At 37.7% G+C, this 16,492-nt stretch overlaps 1 protein-coding gene across 8 annotated transcripts in view; it reads right to left on the reverse strand.

The window, feature by feature from the left end:
* The window catches only part of SIPA1L1 (signal induced proliferation associated 1 like 1), a 201,543-nt gene that overhangs the window by 80,524 nt on the left and 104,527 nt on the right, over nt 1-16,492 (reverse strand). For 5 of the 8 annotated variants that reach the window (XM_059849638.1, XM_059849630.1, XM_059849635.1 and 2 more), the window contains one exon: nt 12,856-12,943. The exons of the other annotated variants lie outside the window; for them this stretch is intronic. The gene's annotated coding sequence lies outside the window, so the exon portion shown is untranslated. The remainder of the gene's footprint in view (nt 1-12,855; nt 12,944-16,492) is intronic. 8 annotated transcript variants of the gene reach the window in all.

A 16,492-nucleotide genomic window follows, 5' to 3' on the forward strand; every position in this document is an offset into this window, starting at 1 on the left:
TTAAAACAAAAGGTTTAAAGAAAAAAGTTAACTGTTTATTCAGATACTGATCTTAGAAGACAAAATATTAGTAAGTAACAGATTTTATAAGAAAGCAAGAATAATTTTCAGCGACTCTTCATGTTAGCATGTTTTCCAGGCTTTTCATTTTGGTCTTAGACCATCAGCTTCATACTTGGCCTGCAATCACTTCACTCACAAACATGCAATCCCATTTACAACCCAAACTCTGGTGTTCTTTCAGTGAAACACTGAAATAGGCTTCAAAATCAGTTATGTAGCAATTTCAAAAAGGATTCTAAAATGACTGCTACTAGCAACCACCTAGATCACTGTTGGAATGATATTGATGGATTACTTCATGCTGCATTTTTCCCATATGCTCGACCCTAAAGTGGGAAACTCAATACTGGGTGCAATCTTATTTTTGGAACCATATTTTGTGTTTTCTAAAGCCTACTTCATCCACACAAGCAAACAAAAATGACAACCAGATGAAATAAAATTTTTCTTCAGACAATTAAACTGTTCACATAGAAGGCATGGCAACAGATTCAGTAAATCACTTATTTTTAGAGCAGTGCTTATGGCAACCCCTCCCAGGGCTCCAATGTAACAGATCCTCCTAAACTAAAAAGGCTGTGGTCTTTGTCCAAGGAAGATGTTTATTTACTAGTCTGGCTTCATTCAGAGTTAAAGATGGGGTCATCCCACAGATCGAAAAAGAAAACCATCTTAAATTACTATTTGACACACATGATGTATAAATCTAACCTTATGAGGAACCATAAATCCACCAGAATTTTAAAAAAAAAAAGCTTTCAGGCTTCTCTAACTCTTATATAACATAAGGCATGACAGAGATCCCTGGGGATAATTCACTTTCCTGTTTTTGACAAAACACACATAAAAAGCTTTTTGTCCTTGACAACCGCATTTATTTCCTAAACATAGGCATTACATATGTATTTTCCAAAAGGTCATATTCATGCATATAAAGGAAAAAAGAGTTCAAACTCCACATAGGATTGTATAGAGCTTTGTTGGTTCATCTTCCTTTAAAATGTCATTTAAAATTAAGACTAAAATAAACACGGTTTTAAGTAAGACTTCACTAGTTTTGGGGGCATGAAAATAGATCAGAAAAATATGGATAGAACCATACAACTGACAGGAATTTAAGAGCACTAGGCGCTCTCTCACCAGGTGACAAAGATGAGTGTGTTACATCCATTACTGATATCACCTCAAAAACTGCAAAGTATGTCTGAAGCTTTCAACAAAAGAATGCAAAAGAATGACATATAAACCTGCAAGTAGCCCCAAAAACCTAGCAGGGAACAGAGTACAACTAGAGAAACCTTGTACTCTGCTAAATGAACAAATATTACAACGGCATTCCTCTTTTTTGTATGGGAATGTATACAAAAACATGCGGCAAAAGCCGGATTGGTAGTACATAAACTATTATTCTACACCCAAAATACTTCAAGTACTAATAATGATGAATAAACAATGTAGAAAGGGACAAAAAACTATGTGTGAAAACATGCAGTTACTCAGCAGAAATCTGCATCCTGCATGATTGCAACATTCATGGTTTAGAAAAAAATACAGGTCGATATAAATATTTCAGTTGATTCCTTTCTTGTGAGTGCTGTGCTATAAGTGGGTGTTCAAGCTGGATTTCACAGGACTTAGAAGATTTTCTTCATATGCAGAAAATCAAGAAAGGTTACTTGGAAAATCTCTCAGCAGTGACCAACAGGTAGATGAGATCCTTTGATTTGATGATGTGGGTATGTTATGTTCACAGTCTTACCACAGACTATATGGCCAAAGCAACTGAGAGCATCCAAGTAGACAGCACTTCTATTTTAAAGAAAGCAACACCGGTCACTCACTGAGGGCACAGAGTTAGCAACTGCAGCAGGAAAATAATACATACCTGGCCACCTGCATCAACACTTCAGGAGTGATTGTGAAAAGTCTGTGCACAACTCATTGTGTGAAGCAGCCTACACCAAATTGCAATACCAGGAGAAGCAAATAAGCAATTCAAGTCATGAATCCAGACAGTCAAGCTGGCAAATCAGATACAAACTGAGAAGAGCAAGCAAGGTGGCAGCAACATCTAAAAACACACTTTGCAATTTAAATAGGAATCAGTCTATTACAAGCACACATATGCCAGCAGTACTGGCACTTCATCCATGCATTCTTAAACCTAAGAAGAAAATTTAGGTGGATGGTTGGGTACTACCAGTTACCTCAAAGCATAAGTAAACTTGTGCGTGTTTGACCTGCCCACCTGTCCACACAGGTCTTTTATCAACTGCCTTTCTAGCCCAAGACCAAAATTACACCTTACAAAATTTATTCACTTTTCCCTAAGTTGGGCTACAATAACTCACAGATACCACAAAAATGAGCCTCCAGCCAAACATTCCAAATATAGTCCAGCATGTCTATTTGAGATTTTTTTATTATAATCTGAAGAAGTATGATGAAAAAATCTTTTTGCCTTATGTGATTTTTTTTTCCTCCAGTCATGGTCAGTAAAAGGAAATATCTACATCTGTTCCTGGTTCACATGCATGAAAAACATTTTATAAAATGAAAACAGATTTGAAATCATTTAAATTTCAATACTAAACCTTCAAAAGTAAATTACCTACAGAAAGTACATGAGTGGGTGTATTCCTGTTTCACTGCATCAACAGCCTTAATCAGGCTTGCATACTATTTCTGATTATGGTTCATTATATAAAATCACATTGATAACACTTCAGCAAGAACATTCCTTAACGCTTTCTGCAAAAAGGAAATATCATTCTTGCACTAGTTTTCACCCTTGTTGTCTGTGTTTGGGGGTGACTTTCTCCAGCCACCCCTGCCCTTGTGGAAGCCATGACAGACAACTATAAACCACAGGAATGTCCTGAAAAGGCTGCGGCTCCTCCCTGTGCCGAGTACGGTGACTCCTGCAGACGACTCCTCTGCTCCACTTGCCCCTGCAATGCCCAGGTCCTTGGAGATCATCCCCAAAAAGCAGACTTTGAAGGTTAATGCACTTCCCTGCTCACGTGAAGTCAATATTATCCCAATTGCATCAACTGGAGTCACATATCTCCTGCTCACAAACTGAAGGCCCTGCTCGGAGTTCTGAGGAGTAGTTAGGAATACAAACACTACTTTAAAGCCCAATGTGCCTTTTTTGATTCGCAGGCCTGCATTTTCCTAAGCATGTTCAGTTTGTTTTCTGGTTTTGTGTCTATTCTTCTATTACTCCGAAATGGGGATTTTATCAATATATTGTATTTTCTGTTAGCCAGATCAATATCTGAAAACTACTTGAAGATATAAGCAATTGTGAAGCATAACTTAAAATTTCTCGGTAGGATTTCTGACCAGAAGAGGATCATACCTGTGCTCCACAATCTGCTTGTTAAATTTCCAGATAAACTGGTTCTTGATTTCACCCTGTAAAGCCTAGATGATTTTGTACATTGAGAAACTTCGCTCAGTGATACCATCACTATTAAAAGCAACTCATCTTCCTATACTGCAACATGGATTTTTTTCCTAGAGAAAAGCTTTCAGGAAAATGGTTGTTTTTTATAACAATTTCAGTAGCTGATTCAGTGAACAGTCTGATGCCAGCACTACTCAGTTTTCATCATAATGCAAAACTTTATACTGCCACTAAAGAAATGCTCTTCAGTAATTACATGAGTTTAAGTCTCTAGGATTTTACAGGAAGATGCAAATATAATTAAGCTGTTTTATGTGCACAAACGTGTTTGGGGGAGGGTTGTGGGGAAAGGAAAAGAAAAAAATTTTTAAAAATTAAAAAAAAAATTGTCCCATCAGCTCAATTTGCATTGTAACCCTCAGGAAATGAACTCTTTTCTTCAAGCCTACCATGAGCACAGCAACGTGATTAGAGCAGAGAGATCTATTTGGAGCTGGTTGCAGACACACACACAAAAAAGATGTTACACCTAAAACCACTGTATGGCTAAATCTACAGATGCTTCTGTTTTCACTACTTTGTATTTGATGCCAATCATACAGTCATCATTTACCAAATTCAGTGAGTTTCTGCAGTAGCACATGGCTCAAAATAAGATCACAGTTTTAAAACTGCCTGATAAGCATGGATTCTGAAGGTCACAGAAGTGCTTCAAAATACGAAGTTTAATAATGAAAATACTTGGTTTCCTTCCAAGTAAAGTACTTAGATCGGTTTCTGCTCCCCTACACGTTAATACAGACTTGCCAGAATTTCCACTGAGGATGAGCACTCATTCTAGTTGAAAATCTCTCTGAAATGAAACATAAAACTTCTGATAGTCTTGAGTGGTTCAGTTCAGAAGAGGGAGCAAAAGTTTTTGGTGAATCTTTTATTTCATATTAGGGAAAAAAAAATACGAGTACTGGAAGAAGTTCTACCATGAAACCAAATAGATTTCTAAAGCTTTAGTCTGTTTTTGAAGTTCTGAATGGGGAGGGGGGAGATGCGACTTGTGTGCTAGAAAGTCAGGGTGTGACCACTGAAATATTACAAACAGTTCTCTTAACAAAGAAACAGAAAATTTCTATAAAGCAACCAACAAAAATGCATGATTATTTATCAATCATAACCATCACTTATGGATGCCAAAACCTAGCTAAAAAAGTGGTCAGGTAAGTTCATATATAAAAAATGTCATCAAGGGTTTCAAGTGCAAATAGTTCAACATGAAGTTGGGGAAGTTCCTCAGTCAGACTTCTAGAAACTAGGAAAACATAGCTGAGATATGCAAATATTTATTTATTCCTACCTTTTTCTTCCATACAGACAGATACAGCACTTGCCTGATTCAGAACTGCTCTTGGCCATGTTCTTACATAAGATGAAATCACCAAGTTTTATTAGTAAGAGAAACTAGTTTCAGGGAATAATGGTTTTGTATTGCCAGCTCAGATGAAAAGCAGGAGCTTTTCAGGAGCTTTGAAGACTTGAAACTTACACTGGTCCAAAGTTTCAGTTAAAAACTTGGTTATTACTTCTGTGTTGCAAATCTGTCTCCCAAAATCCAAATGCTACTCCACTGCAACGGCTTTTTAAAAGGATCATTAGGTCAGAACAGCCCATAAGCTACAACAAACAAAGAAACAGGCAAGGAACATAATAGAAAACGTTTGGGGAGTGCTAGTATAGCCTAATGCAGCTTCTGGAAACTAAATTACTTTCAGAAATAGGTTGACCTCAAACTACGCATTTAAGACCTATGCCTCAGACATCAGCTCTTCACAAGGCTGTCTGTCAGATTACAAAAAATAAGTATTTTCTTGTTTTGCCAATTTGCAAGTACATGCAATCAGAGCATGAGGATTACCATTTAACAGATTATTTTAAAAGCTAGCTTGAGGACTTTCTCCTACGACAACAATTGCTCTAACAAAAAACTCTTTCCTTGAAAGCCCTGTCCTTACTCTGCTGAACCCAAAATGAGCATTTAAGTCAAGTCTTCTCTGAATTGCCTCCCAAAGGAGACTCTGGGTCTGTCCTTACTGATTATAGATCAAGTCTACAAAACCACACTCTCTAAACTACCATTAATTAGTTGGAGTGGCACTCTCCACCCACAGCTCACAGACAGAAAACCTTTTGACAAAGCCATGGGAGATAATAGGATGATGTAAACCAAAAACAGAAGAGTGGAAAGGCACAAGATTATTTTAGCAGTCAGAGGATCTGAATAATAAGAAAATAAATAGTGAAGGAAAAGGATGTACCAGAAAAGACAAGAAACCTAATACCTTCTTTTCGTTAATGTTATTTATCCATTCACTTATTGCAGCCAATAATGAAACTACTACGAAGCCTTCTTTCTAAAACAGAAGAGAAAGCTTTGATTTCAAGGTGAAAAATACATTGTATACCATCCACAGTACCTACCTCAAATTGAAAAATCTGCATACACTGGGAGGTGTTAAAGAGCTGCGCACTGCTAGTATGCAACAGTACTGTATAACTGATCATGAAGGGAAAAAAAAGCTTGTGATTCTGACATACTCTAAATTAACTTTGCAGAGAGGGCACCGGGAACAGACCGGTATCGCCATTTTCCAAACCACGTTGCTTGAGAATCAGTATCATAACTTCCCACTCACACAAAGTCATTGCATCAACTCCCACTAACTCTATCTTACTTAACTTCAAGAAGAAAAGTCATCAGTTCAAAGTATGCCAAGAGAAAATATTCTAGTTGTGAATATATGTGAAATAAGAGCAAAACAGGAAAACGCAGTGAGAGAAAAAAGCAGAATGTAAGGCTGTATGCAAAGAAACTGGGATGATGTTGCGTTAGTGCTAACACACATGAAAATTAAATCAATGGATCTTCTTCCAGTGCTCCTGCAAATCATCACTTAGAGATTAAATCATCTGGGAATCATGGAATAACATCCCTTTAAATACATGTAATGATCTCAGTTACATGATGCTGAAATTCTCGAGTTCATCACACTTCATGGACGGAATATGATGATTATTGCTGCTGTGAGAATTAGGTTTTAGCAACACTGATTACATCTGAAATCTTTGTGAAAATCATTCACCTTCTCATACAGACAAAGAAAGAAAATTTTTCAGGAACAGAAGAGAGTTTTAATTCTTCAATTCTTACTTAGCACTGTGTTTTCATCTAAATTACATACCCAAAGTAAAGTAATGCTCTCCTAAATTACTAAAGCATTTGAAGAAAGGAATATATTATAAAACAAATGTTTATTTTAAAATACAGTGTCCTGGTTTTGGCTAGGTTAATTTGCTTCATAGTGGCTGGTATGGAGATGTGTTTTGGATTTGTGCTGAACACAGGGTTGACGATGTAGAGATGTTTTTGGTATTGCTGAGTAGGACTTAGACAAAGCTAAGGCCTTGTTTGTTTTTGGTATAGCCACAGTGGCAAGGAAGTTTGGGGTGCATGGGAGGCTGGAAGGTGACACAGCCAAGGGCAGGTGACGCCAGCTGATCAAAGGGACATTCCAAACCATGTGACATCATGCTCAGTATATAAAATTGGGGCAAGAAGGAAGAAGGGGGGACATTTGGAGTGATGGTGTTTGTCTTCCTAAGTCTCCGCTGCTTGTGATGGGGCTCTGTTCTTCTAGAGATGGCTGAACACCTGCCTGCCCATGGGAAGCACTCAGTTAATTCCCTGTTTTGCTCTGCTTGTGTGAACAGTTCTGCTTTCCCTATTAAACTATCTTTATCTCAACCCACAAGTTTTGTACCTTTTACCCTTCCAATTCTCTCCCCAATCCTGATGGCAGGGGAGTGAGCGAGTGGCTACATGGGGCTGGGCTTCTGGCTGGGGTTAAACCACAACAGTTTCATTTATTTCCATTGTATGAACACTATTTTTATTTTGATACACTTCCAGCTGCAGTACAATAACCCACAGCCCTAGTGACGTACCAGCAGAAGCCCACTCACATTGAGAGTAACACACTCCTCCCTGCCTCACATCTCCTCAAACAGGAGGGCAGAGTTCCCTTTAGGTGTGTCCACAGAAGGAAACAAAAACATTGAGAAGACAGACCTAAAACTGAACTTCATAAAGACAGAAGGCAATGCTCAGTGCAGAGATTAAGTTGGAAAAGCTAGAGAAACAAACAATGATGAGAACTACTTGTAAAAGTAGTGCAAGTACACCGAGGAAGATTAGCCTCCAATTTTAAAAATCAGAATGAAAAGTTCCGAAATGGAAAACTATTTCAAATACTGCTAAAAAAATTTAACTGAGTTATATATCAGCACAGCAGCTACAACACTTATTTAAAACACTGTAAAAACACACCTTTATCATCACTGATAATACAGGAATTTCTATACAGATAGGCCAAAAATATTAAACCTGCATTTCTGGAAAATTACTCAGCAGGTAACAAATTACTGTACTGTTTTTGACTTGCAGGTAATATGTAGTGCTATAACAATCTGGTGAGCAGTCTGAACAGATGCTGACTGATAATGAGAAGACATAGCAGCAGAAAAGTGCTGTGCTTCTAGGGTATTGATCCTTGCAAATATGGCTTTAAATCAACAACCTAACTGTCAGCAGAGAGGCTGTATTAGCACATAATTCCTGTGCCTAATGATCAATAGTTAATCAGCAGAGGAGAAAATGAGCAGAGAGAAGCGATTGGTGCACACAGAGAATTACCAGATACCTTGAAATACTTGTGCAAAATAAAATGTGTTGGTAATGGGAAGACAACAACCCTTTACTAAGAAACAGCATTTTCATACATGAACTAGCAACATAAGTAATTTATTATCGAAATCACTATTCAAAGCAGAACATAAGTAAGCAGACAGTACTGCATTACTATATTTTGCAGTTAAAGTAATTTCTTATATAGTGAATACTTAAAAAATTACTCTTCTGCATTCTTAGATGCTTTGGAAATTAAGTCTTTTTCATATACTTCCATAATGTCAGGTAAAAGGTTTATAACTGTCAAGCTGAGGGACTCGAAAAGAACATAGAGTTCCTACAAGTGGCTTTAAAAACATTGATTTGGGTAAGAAAAGAGAAATAAAAAGATTATTCTCGCTCCTTCTGGATATACTCAGACCTTAATTATGACTTAGTGATCATTTTAATCAAACTCGTTTGTCACACACTGCCAACAACTCAATGTCTTCTTTTGAGAGAAGATCATAATGTCAAGTACCTAACTAACATGTTAAGAACTAGAAATCAAACTTCAGGTTTATAAGCACCTGGCTTAAAAAAAATTGTTTTCAACCAGTACTCACTCTACTATTCTGACAAAAAACCCTTATCAGTAGAGAAGATTAATATCATTAATCCTCTTGTTAGACCTATAAAATAAATGCAGGGATAGGATGAAGATCAGATTTTAAATGGGGTTTTTTTGCTAATGTAACAAAGATGACTTTTAAGTCAAATAATTACTTGAAATAACCACTTTGTACATCATCAAACCAAGCAGTACACAAGGCTGTCCCACAGATGTGCAATAGTGAGGTATTAAATTCTCTAAGCAAATGGGAAAAAAAGTTCCTCACTAAGGAGCGCCCATTATCAACGAGCTACAGCTTTGGCCAGAGAACGCATTACTGTGGTATGCAGTGTGGTATGCACTGCTTCTCTGATGAAATCACTAGCCAGAATAAAAACAGACATCATAGCAGTATGGACCTCTCCTCAAGACAGGGGTCCTTCTGGATCTTTACTTTACATATATAGGAAGAAAGTAAGGCACTGTCAGTCAGAAATCAAAGACTGACAAAAATCTACTGTGAAACAATCCTCAAGTTCATCTTCCATTTAAGAAGAAAACTTGCAGGTGTAACAAATGTAATTAGATACATTTATTTCCAACTGTCTTCCCATTTTCTCAAAAAGTCGTTATTGCCTTTTTCTCCAAAATCAAGGGCCAAAGTGGATTTCTATATTCTTGATGTACACAAGTGTGCATACATTAATAAATCAAGAATACTAGGGGATCTCCTGTGAACTGGAGACAGAAACTTTAGTCACTGGCTCTATTAACCTGCACAGCAAATGGGTTTCCCTTCCATGCTCCTTCCTAAGGATGCATGCAGGAATGTATCAAAAATTTTCACAACAGACAACATAATGACTCTGATTAACTTACCATGTAAAAACTGAAAATAAGAACATGAGAACCAAGTATTTAAAAGATGGAGTAGTAAGCTGAAAATGTAGCCTCTTCCTCATACTACTTTCAAATTATGACTTTTTTTTTATACTACTATGTAAGGTGCTAGAATGCATAAGAATTGGAGCATTAATCATCCTACATATCATGCTACCTTCATTTTTAGGTTCAATTTTTAGTATTTCTGTGCCACATTTTCATCACTCGTTCCATCTACTATGTCAGTGGTAGGAGATAAAAGTCAGACAGTGGCATTTTAACTAGTTATGGCTGTGTCAATGAAGAACTTGCAGCAAGAAGGAAAAACCCAACTGAAACTGGAGAACAGCATAAAACAAACTTTTCTCTGCCTTTTGCAAAAGGTTCTTTGGCCTGGTGTAGTAAGGGAGAGAGAATTTGCTACAGAGATTCCGGACACTAAAGCACAAGTCCTGTGCACCACTAAAATCCTACTGAGCACATTCATGTGTGAAATTCCAGTCAGGCACAGAACTTGTGCTTGCCATCCTATTAATGTTGAAGATTACAACAGAGCAAGCTTTTATCTGATACTCCATAGCTCTGACAACCAGAGAGAAACAAATAAATAGAATGCATTGAAATGGCCTACACTTTCAAATTTTTCCAGAATTATGTTCCTTACAAATTGAGAACTTACAGAGTTTCATAATTTGCATGGGACTGAAGCTGGCTCCTCAGAACAATTACTTAACCAATGCTGATGTGCTTTAACAACCGCTTCTCATTTACAGAAGTTAAGGCAGTTATGAATTGGAGGAAAGCATTAATCCTAATTAGCTTTGATCCCATCACCAGAAAGACCTGGATCATCACTCTACTGAAGATTTCTCAAATTAGTGCTTAGGAGATCCCCTGCTGGGAATTCTTTTGAGTTCTTGTCTTGCACTACCATGAGCTTCCTGAATATCCACATCTCTGTAACATCCTTCTCACAGAAGCTTGGGAAAAAAGGAATTAATAAAATTATAGAAGTTTCCTGTCAAATAATTTGTCCTGATCATAGAACTCACAAAAGGAGGAACAGTCTGGGTATACTGCAGGATAAGGAACACACCATATAAGGAGCCCGTGTTTTGCTTTGTACAGTCTTTTCCTCTCTTTTCTTAAATTCAGTGGGTTTTATGTTCTGGGTTTGAGGGGTTTTTTAAATTGCACTCCAACACAGCTAAACCAAAGGTAACTCAGGTGTTTCTATAAAACCAAGCTGTAGGCTCTAACTTTCAAGGTAACTGTAAGAATAAACTCCTGAAACACCACTGGCCCCAGTGGAACAAACTGGGCTAAAAAAAGAAGAGAGCACAAAGGATGAAAAGAAACTAAACCAGCGCCTCCCACCCTGTAGCCCTGACTCAGATTACCAGTGCATGATGAGGCCAACAGACTGCATTCATTAGTACAGTCCCGGTGCTCTCCTCTCCCCAGTAGATCTATCTGTACATCCTTTCTGTACATGAAAGACTAGAGCTGGAACCAAGCCTGCAGATGCACACCGCCTGCCAAAGCAAGTGGCAGCAGCACATGGAGCCACCCAAGATTGCTAAGGGCCAGATTTGACCCACAGTTTCCCAGTGAATGTCTAGACTAACTCCTCACTAAAGCACCAATTTCACAATTTACTCCATACCAAGAACTTGACATCTCTCATCTACGTGAAATCAGCAGCCAGTTAATAACCAAAATGTTGGGTGGATTTTTTTTTTCCCCTCCCCTTTTGGAGTGAGGGAGAAGGAAGAAAAAAGAGGGATTGATGGATAGGCAAATCTAGTCACAAAAGCCTCATTTCCTTAGCAAACAGACTAAATGCAGTCCCTCTACAAGAAATCCTCCTGAAAAACAAACCAACAGACTAGGGAAAGGATTTACATAGTGAAAATTCTTGTATGTTGACAAAGAACAGAAACTTCAAAAGAAGTACTTGTCAAAAGACCAAATCTAACAGTGCACAAGGTAGGCCAGGAAATCGTGGCATGACAGGGCTGCTTTTCACATGTCTTTAAACGTGAAGCCAGTAGCTGCTAATTGGTAAGAATGGAGGAGATCCCACCCAACACCTGCTACAGCAATTCGGCTTAATAGCAGTCCTTCAGTAGCTTTGACAATTACTCCCACACTCCCCTGTGAGAGACTAATGGTTTGCTAAAAATAAAACAAGAGATTAGCGTCTACCCGAGCCGCTATTCCACAGAAGGGATATTCAACAACCTTGTGGTGAGCTGATGTCCAGACTTCAAAGGGTTTCATCCTGCACCTAGAGATTGGGGTGCCTGGCTAAAATGGCAGGATGCAATATTACTTTTTGTTCATTTTATTCTTTTCTGCAGCCTGCATCTTAGCACACAGTAATAATGTTCATACTTATGCAGTAGGGAATAATCAGTACCAACCTCAATTTGTGTACAGCAGCTGCTAAAAGCTGAAGTTGCCAAGAAACCTAAGATGACAAAGCAAAACACAGCTCTCCCCACCTCCCCCAGCTGTACCAGCAATTAGTGACATTTTCACTAGTATGTGAATCTTTAGCAAGCAGACCAAGACTTACCAAGTCACAATAGCAGGGAAGGATGGGAAAAAGAGCAGAAAATACCTTTTACAATTTTTCTGAATACAATATATAATACGGTTGTCAAAACCATCAATCAATAGCTTGTATGTAGGGTGCATGTAACAAAAACTACATCAGTCTTCCCAAAGAATTGCTCTGTTTCAAAATACAGGAACTATCAGATCACAAAAGCAGCCAATATAAAAAAGAAAGCATTTTGTAAAACCAGATACTTAATTGGTTTTGTAAGAAAATGTTTGATGCCACAACAAAAAAATATACAGATTAAGTTTTGCCTTATATTAAATACTAAGAAAACAATCTAAATTTACAGTGGGAAAAATTTAATCTGTTGTCAGAAATAGAAGGGAAAAAAGGGTTCCGTGTGAGGAATAAGAGTGTGTACAAAAAGAAGAAAAAAGCCTCATAAACAACCCTGACCTTGTTTTATGGAAGCAAGCCAAATTAATTCCATCCTTCAAATCTTCAACACACTGGTATCACACAGAAGAAACACTTTACATTAATTATAGTTGTTCTCAAAAGAAAGTAAATTCCATCATATGAAATTATTACTGTCTTACCTGGTCAAATGGGTTAGATTGAGAAAAGACATCAAGAAGTACAGGTCTGGATTTCCCCCTCAGAAATAACAAGGAAATTTCTGTCTGCCTGGGAGGACAAGAACAGCCAAAATGCCATTTGTTTTTCAGTTGTGTAAAAAACTTTAAAAACTTCAATTTTAAAAAAATAAGGAGACATCACAGATGAGGCCACCTGCAACAAATATGTCTCCCTGTACAAGTCAGATACCACCAGATCACAGGTGGTGGTGTCAGAAGGTGAGGTGAGACAGAACACCTGAATATACAGGTAACTCCATGAGAAGAGAAAGGTTCGTGGCTAAGAGGCAAGAAAACTGCAGCCCAGAAATTCTTTCCCTTCAGCCTTGAGATGGAATGACCAACATCTAGATTTAACACTCATTGCTTAGGAACAAGATCCAACCATCCATCACTTTCCAGCCACATTTTCTCTAGTGCCTTTCATTTGGTTTCATAGCTACCAAATATTAACTAATCGCCAATATAAAGATTTATTAATTAGAAAACAATTCAAAAATCACCAGAAGCACAACAATTAAAACTTAACATTAATGCATATAAAGAGGAGATCTTTCACTGTGCACTTCAGTTGAAAGCTGAATGTATTACATGACATGGATGTGAAGTTTTCAAATAAGGATGTAAAGGTTTCAATCCCACAGGAACTATTGGGTTCTGTGTTTGTGCCTCAGCATTTACACTTGGGCAAGACCCACCAAATAAACTGCAGAAGAATGATACTTATGTTTCCTGGCAGTCAACCCTTCAATGATCTCTTCAGCCTCCATTAAGACATCACCTACAGCTGAAACTGCAGGCACAAATTACACACAATTCTTGTGTAAATCAGGCAGTAAACTGAATCAGTAAAATAATCAACTTTTAAGGCCAGGTTTTACATTTAATGATTTTCCTCTTTAAATATTTTCCACTGAAAGGAAAGAGATAAAAATGAAACCATCATAGCATCAGAAAACCATTAGTTAAGTGGCTTGCAAGGTTAACATGCATTTCTCTATAAAAAGAATCTGTACACAACAATTCCTATTAGGACAAATGACATTTTACCAAAGAGAAACAAATAACTAAGACCAAATTGGCAAATGTCACTGTTACCACAGAAATTTCTTTTCAGACTTGACTGAAGAAAAATATCACCAGCTTGCTCACAATGAAGACCTCCCACATGATTATGTGGCACATGTGAAAATAATTTGTTGATTCTAAAGCATGTATTGATGCAGATAATCTGCTCTGTCTCACAAAAATATAGATGCTATGTGCAAAGAAATTCCCTTTATTGTATTTTACTATCAAAGAGTGTTCCCAATTTCTGATTTACACAGAAAAGCAAATGGCTACTGAATATACCAATTTATATTCAATTTTGTACACAGTACCACATTTTCTTTTAATCAGCTGGAACTCATTGTAGTATTTAACACAGTGGAAGACATGTTTTTATTCCAAACTTGATTGCAATACTGCAGAGTGACACAGAAAAGCTTTTGACACAGGTACTGCATGGGTCAGTCAAGGCTCATGCACAGTCTGCTCTTCACTAACCAGGATGGCCATGACAGCTTTGGCTACAGTGACCACAAAGAGAGGTGGTTAAGAACCTGGGGAAATGACAAAGAATAGTACAGCACACAAATCTGGACTTTGGAAGAGGTGTTATGGGAAACAGAGACACCTCTGGCTAAACAGTAAAGCCCTGACTGAGTGCAGGGCAAAATAACACTCTATACAGGAGGCAGATGTAGGCAGACACAAGGAAGAACTTGGAATCATCAACCAGGCACCAAGGCAGTATTATGAAATTCATATACTACCACTGCATGTAACCATTTTTAATTTAGGATGTATACATAACTTGAGTTGAAAAAAAAAAAAAAAATCCCTTCAGTTAATGGGAATAAGAAATAAACCTAAATGTTGACAGACCCAAAAGCATTTAAGAGCAACCATGCATATTACTGATACTTATTGCTAGAAATTCCTCCCAATTTTTTTCCATATTTTCTTTTCCTTTTCTTTCTTTTATGATGGAAGCACAACAAGCAAATTCCTACACTGGAGATTCGGGATCTCAAACTACTGAATTAAATTTTCTTATCTTCCTCTACCACTTGGATTTCATGGGCATTCTGCACAGCTCCACATCACGCCCTAACTGTTCCTGTAACAGACCCTGATGATACTGGTACAAACACACTACAAAATCCACTTCAGAAGCAGCAGATCAACAGGTATTGCACCTCATGGAATACAGCTCAAAGAAACATATTTTTCCCTTCCCAAAGTGATTATGCAGTCATTAAAGACAAGGGTATACCCTAATTCAAGCAAAGATCAAATATCCTAAAACTTAACTCTACTCTATACTTCAAATTACAGGCATTTGCTTTAAAATACTAAAAATTAAAATCCCAGAATGAAAAGGAAAAAAAAAAAAGCACATTGCTGTTTAACCTCTAAGTGACTGTAACTGACCTAGAAAGACAAAACCTACATTGGAACTTGGACAATCAAACTTGCTACGAGGAAAAGCCTCAAGTGCATAAAAGACTAGCACAGTAATGCAGAGAGAAGGTGACATTGTGGCTGTTTAGATGCAAACTGTTGGCAAGTTGCTGGAAAACATACACACATTTCTCTTTGAAAAACAAACAAACAAGCCCAGAAAATACAGACAAAATGGTTGCAATTACACTGGCAAATATGGCATAACTAAGTTTTCAGAGTGAGCTGGAAGCAATGAAAAACTTTATGTACAGCAGAATAATTTTAATTTTTGAAGCTGAAAATTACATGACTCAGCCTGTACTCATCATCTCTATGAAGACATCGTTCTGCTGCTGAAATGTCAGCTCCGCAGTTTCAGCACACAGCACAAACTGAAGCACAACGTTTGCTTTCTTTTATAACTTAGCTTTTTGGCTTGGATTCTCAATAGCTCTGTCCTTTCTGCAAGTTTGAAGTAAAGCCAATGCAACACTCTGCCCACCAGAAAGTCACACAACAAAGAACAGATGTATCTCCCGCCGGCACAACGCGCTCCGTTCAGCTACAGGGTTCATTGCTCCGGCTGCCGCTAAGCGCTGAAACCAGCTGTGCTCCCCTCACCTTCAGAGGGTTCAGCGTGTTCACTAACACCAGCGCTCCTCATCAGCAACAATATGCTCTCTGTCCTTAAAGGCAATTATTTCCAGTTTCTACCCTAACACACTAAAAAAAGCAGACAGTGTACACCAGAAACCAGAATAATTTAAGAGTCCATTTCATCGTAGGTTTTTGGGTAGGTATTTCCGACCAGCAATTTTCAGTACTGGCTGGAAGGCAGTCAGGTAAGCCTTCAAGTTGCAATTGAGGTAAGCATTCAAGCTGCAGTTTATCACAATGCTACATTTATGCAATCCCTAGTCACATCTTGAATGGCTTAAGACTTTTTTTTAAAGACTGACAAGAGACATGATATTTTGTATGTGCTCCTTTAGCCTCGATCCAGATTTGCACATTAACAAACAACACATCGCAAGTTAGCTTCAAAGTAATAAAACCAAGATGCCATTCCCAAATATTATACCATGTTTATCAGTTTGATTTTTTAGTT

The sequence above is a fragment of the Haemorhous mexicanus genome, chromosome 6, assembly GCF_027477595.1.
Source record: "Haemorhous mexicanus isolate bHaeMex1 chromosome 6, bHaeMex1.pri, whole genome shotgun sequence".
In the NCBI taxonomy this organism is placed as follows: domain Eukaryota; kingdom Metazoa; phylum Chordata; class Aves; order Passeriformes; family Fringillidae; genus Haemorhous; species Haemorhous mexicanus.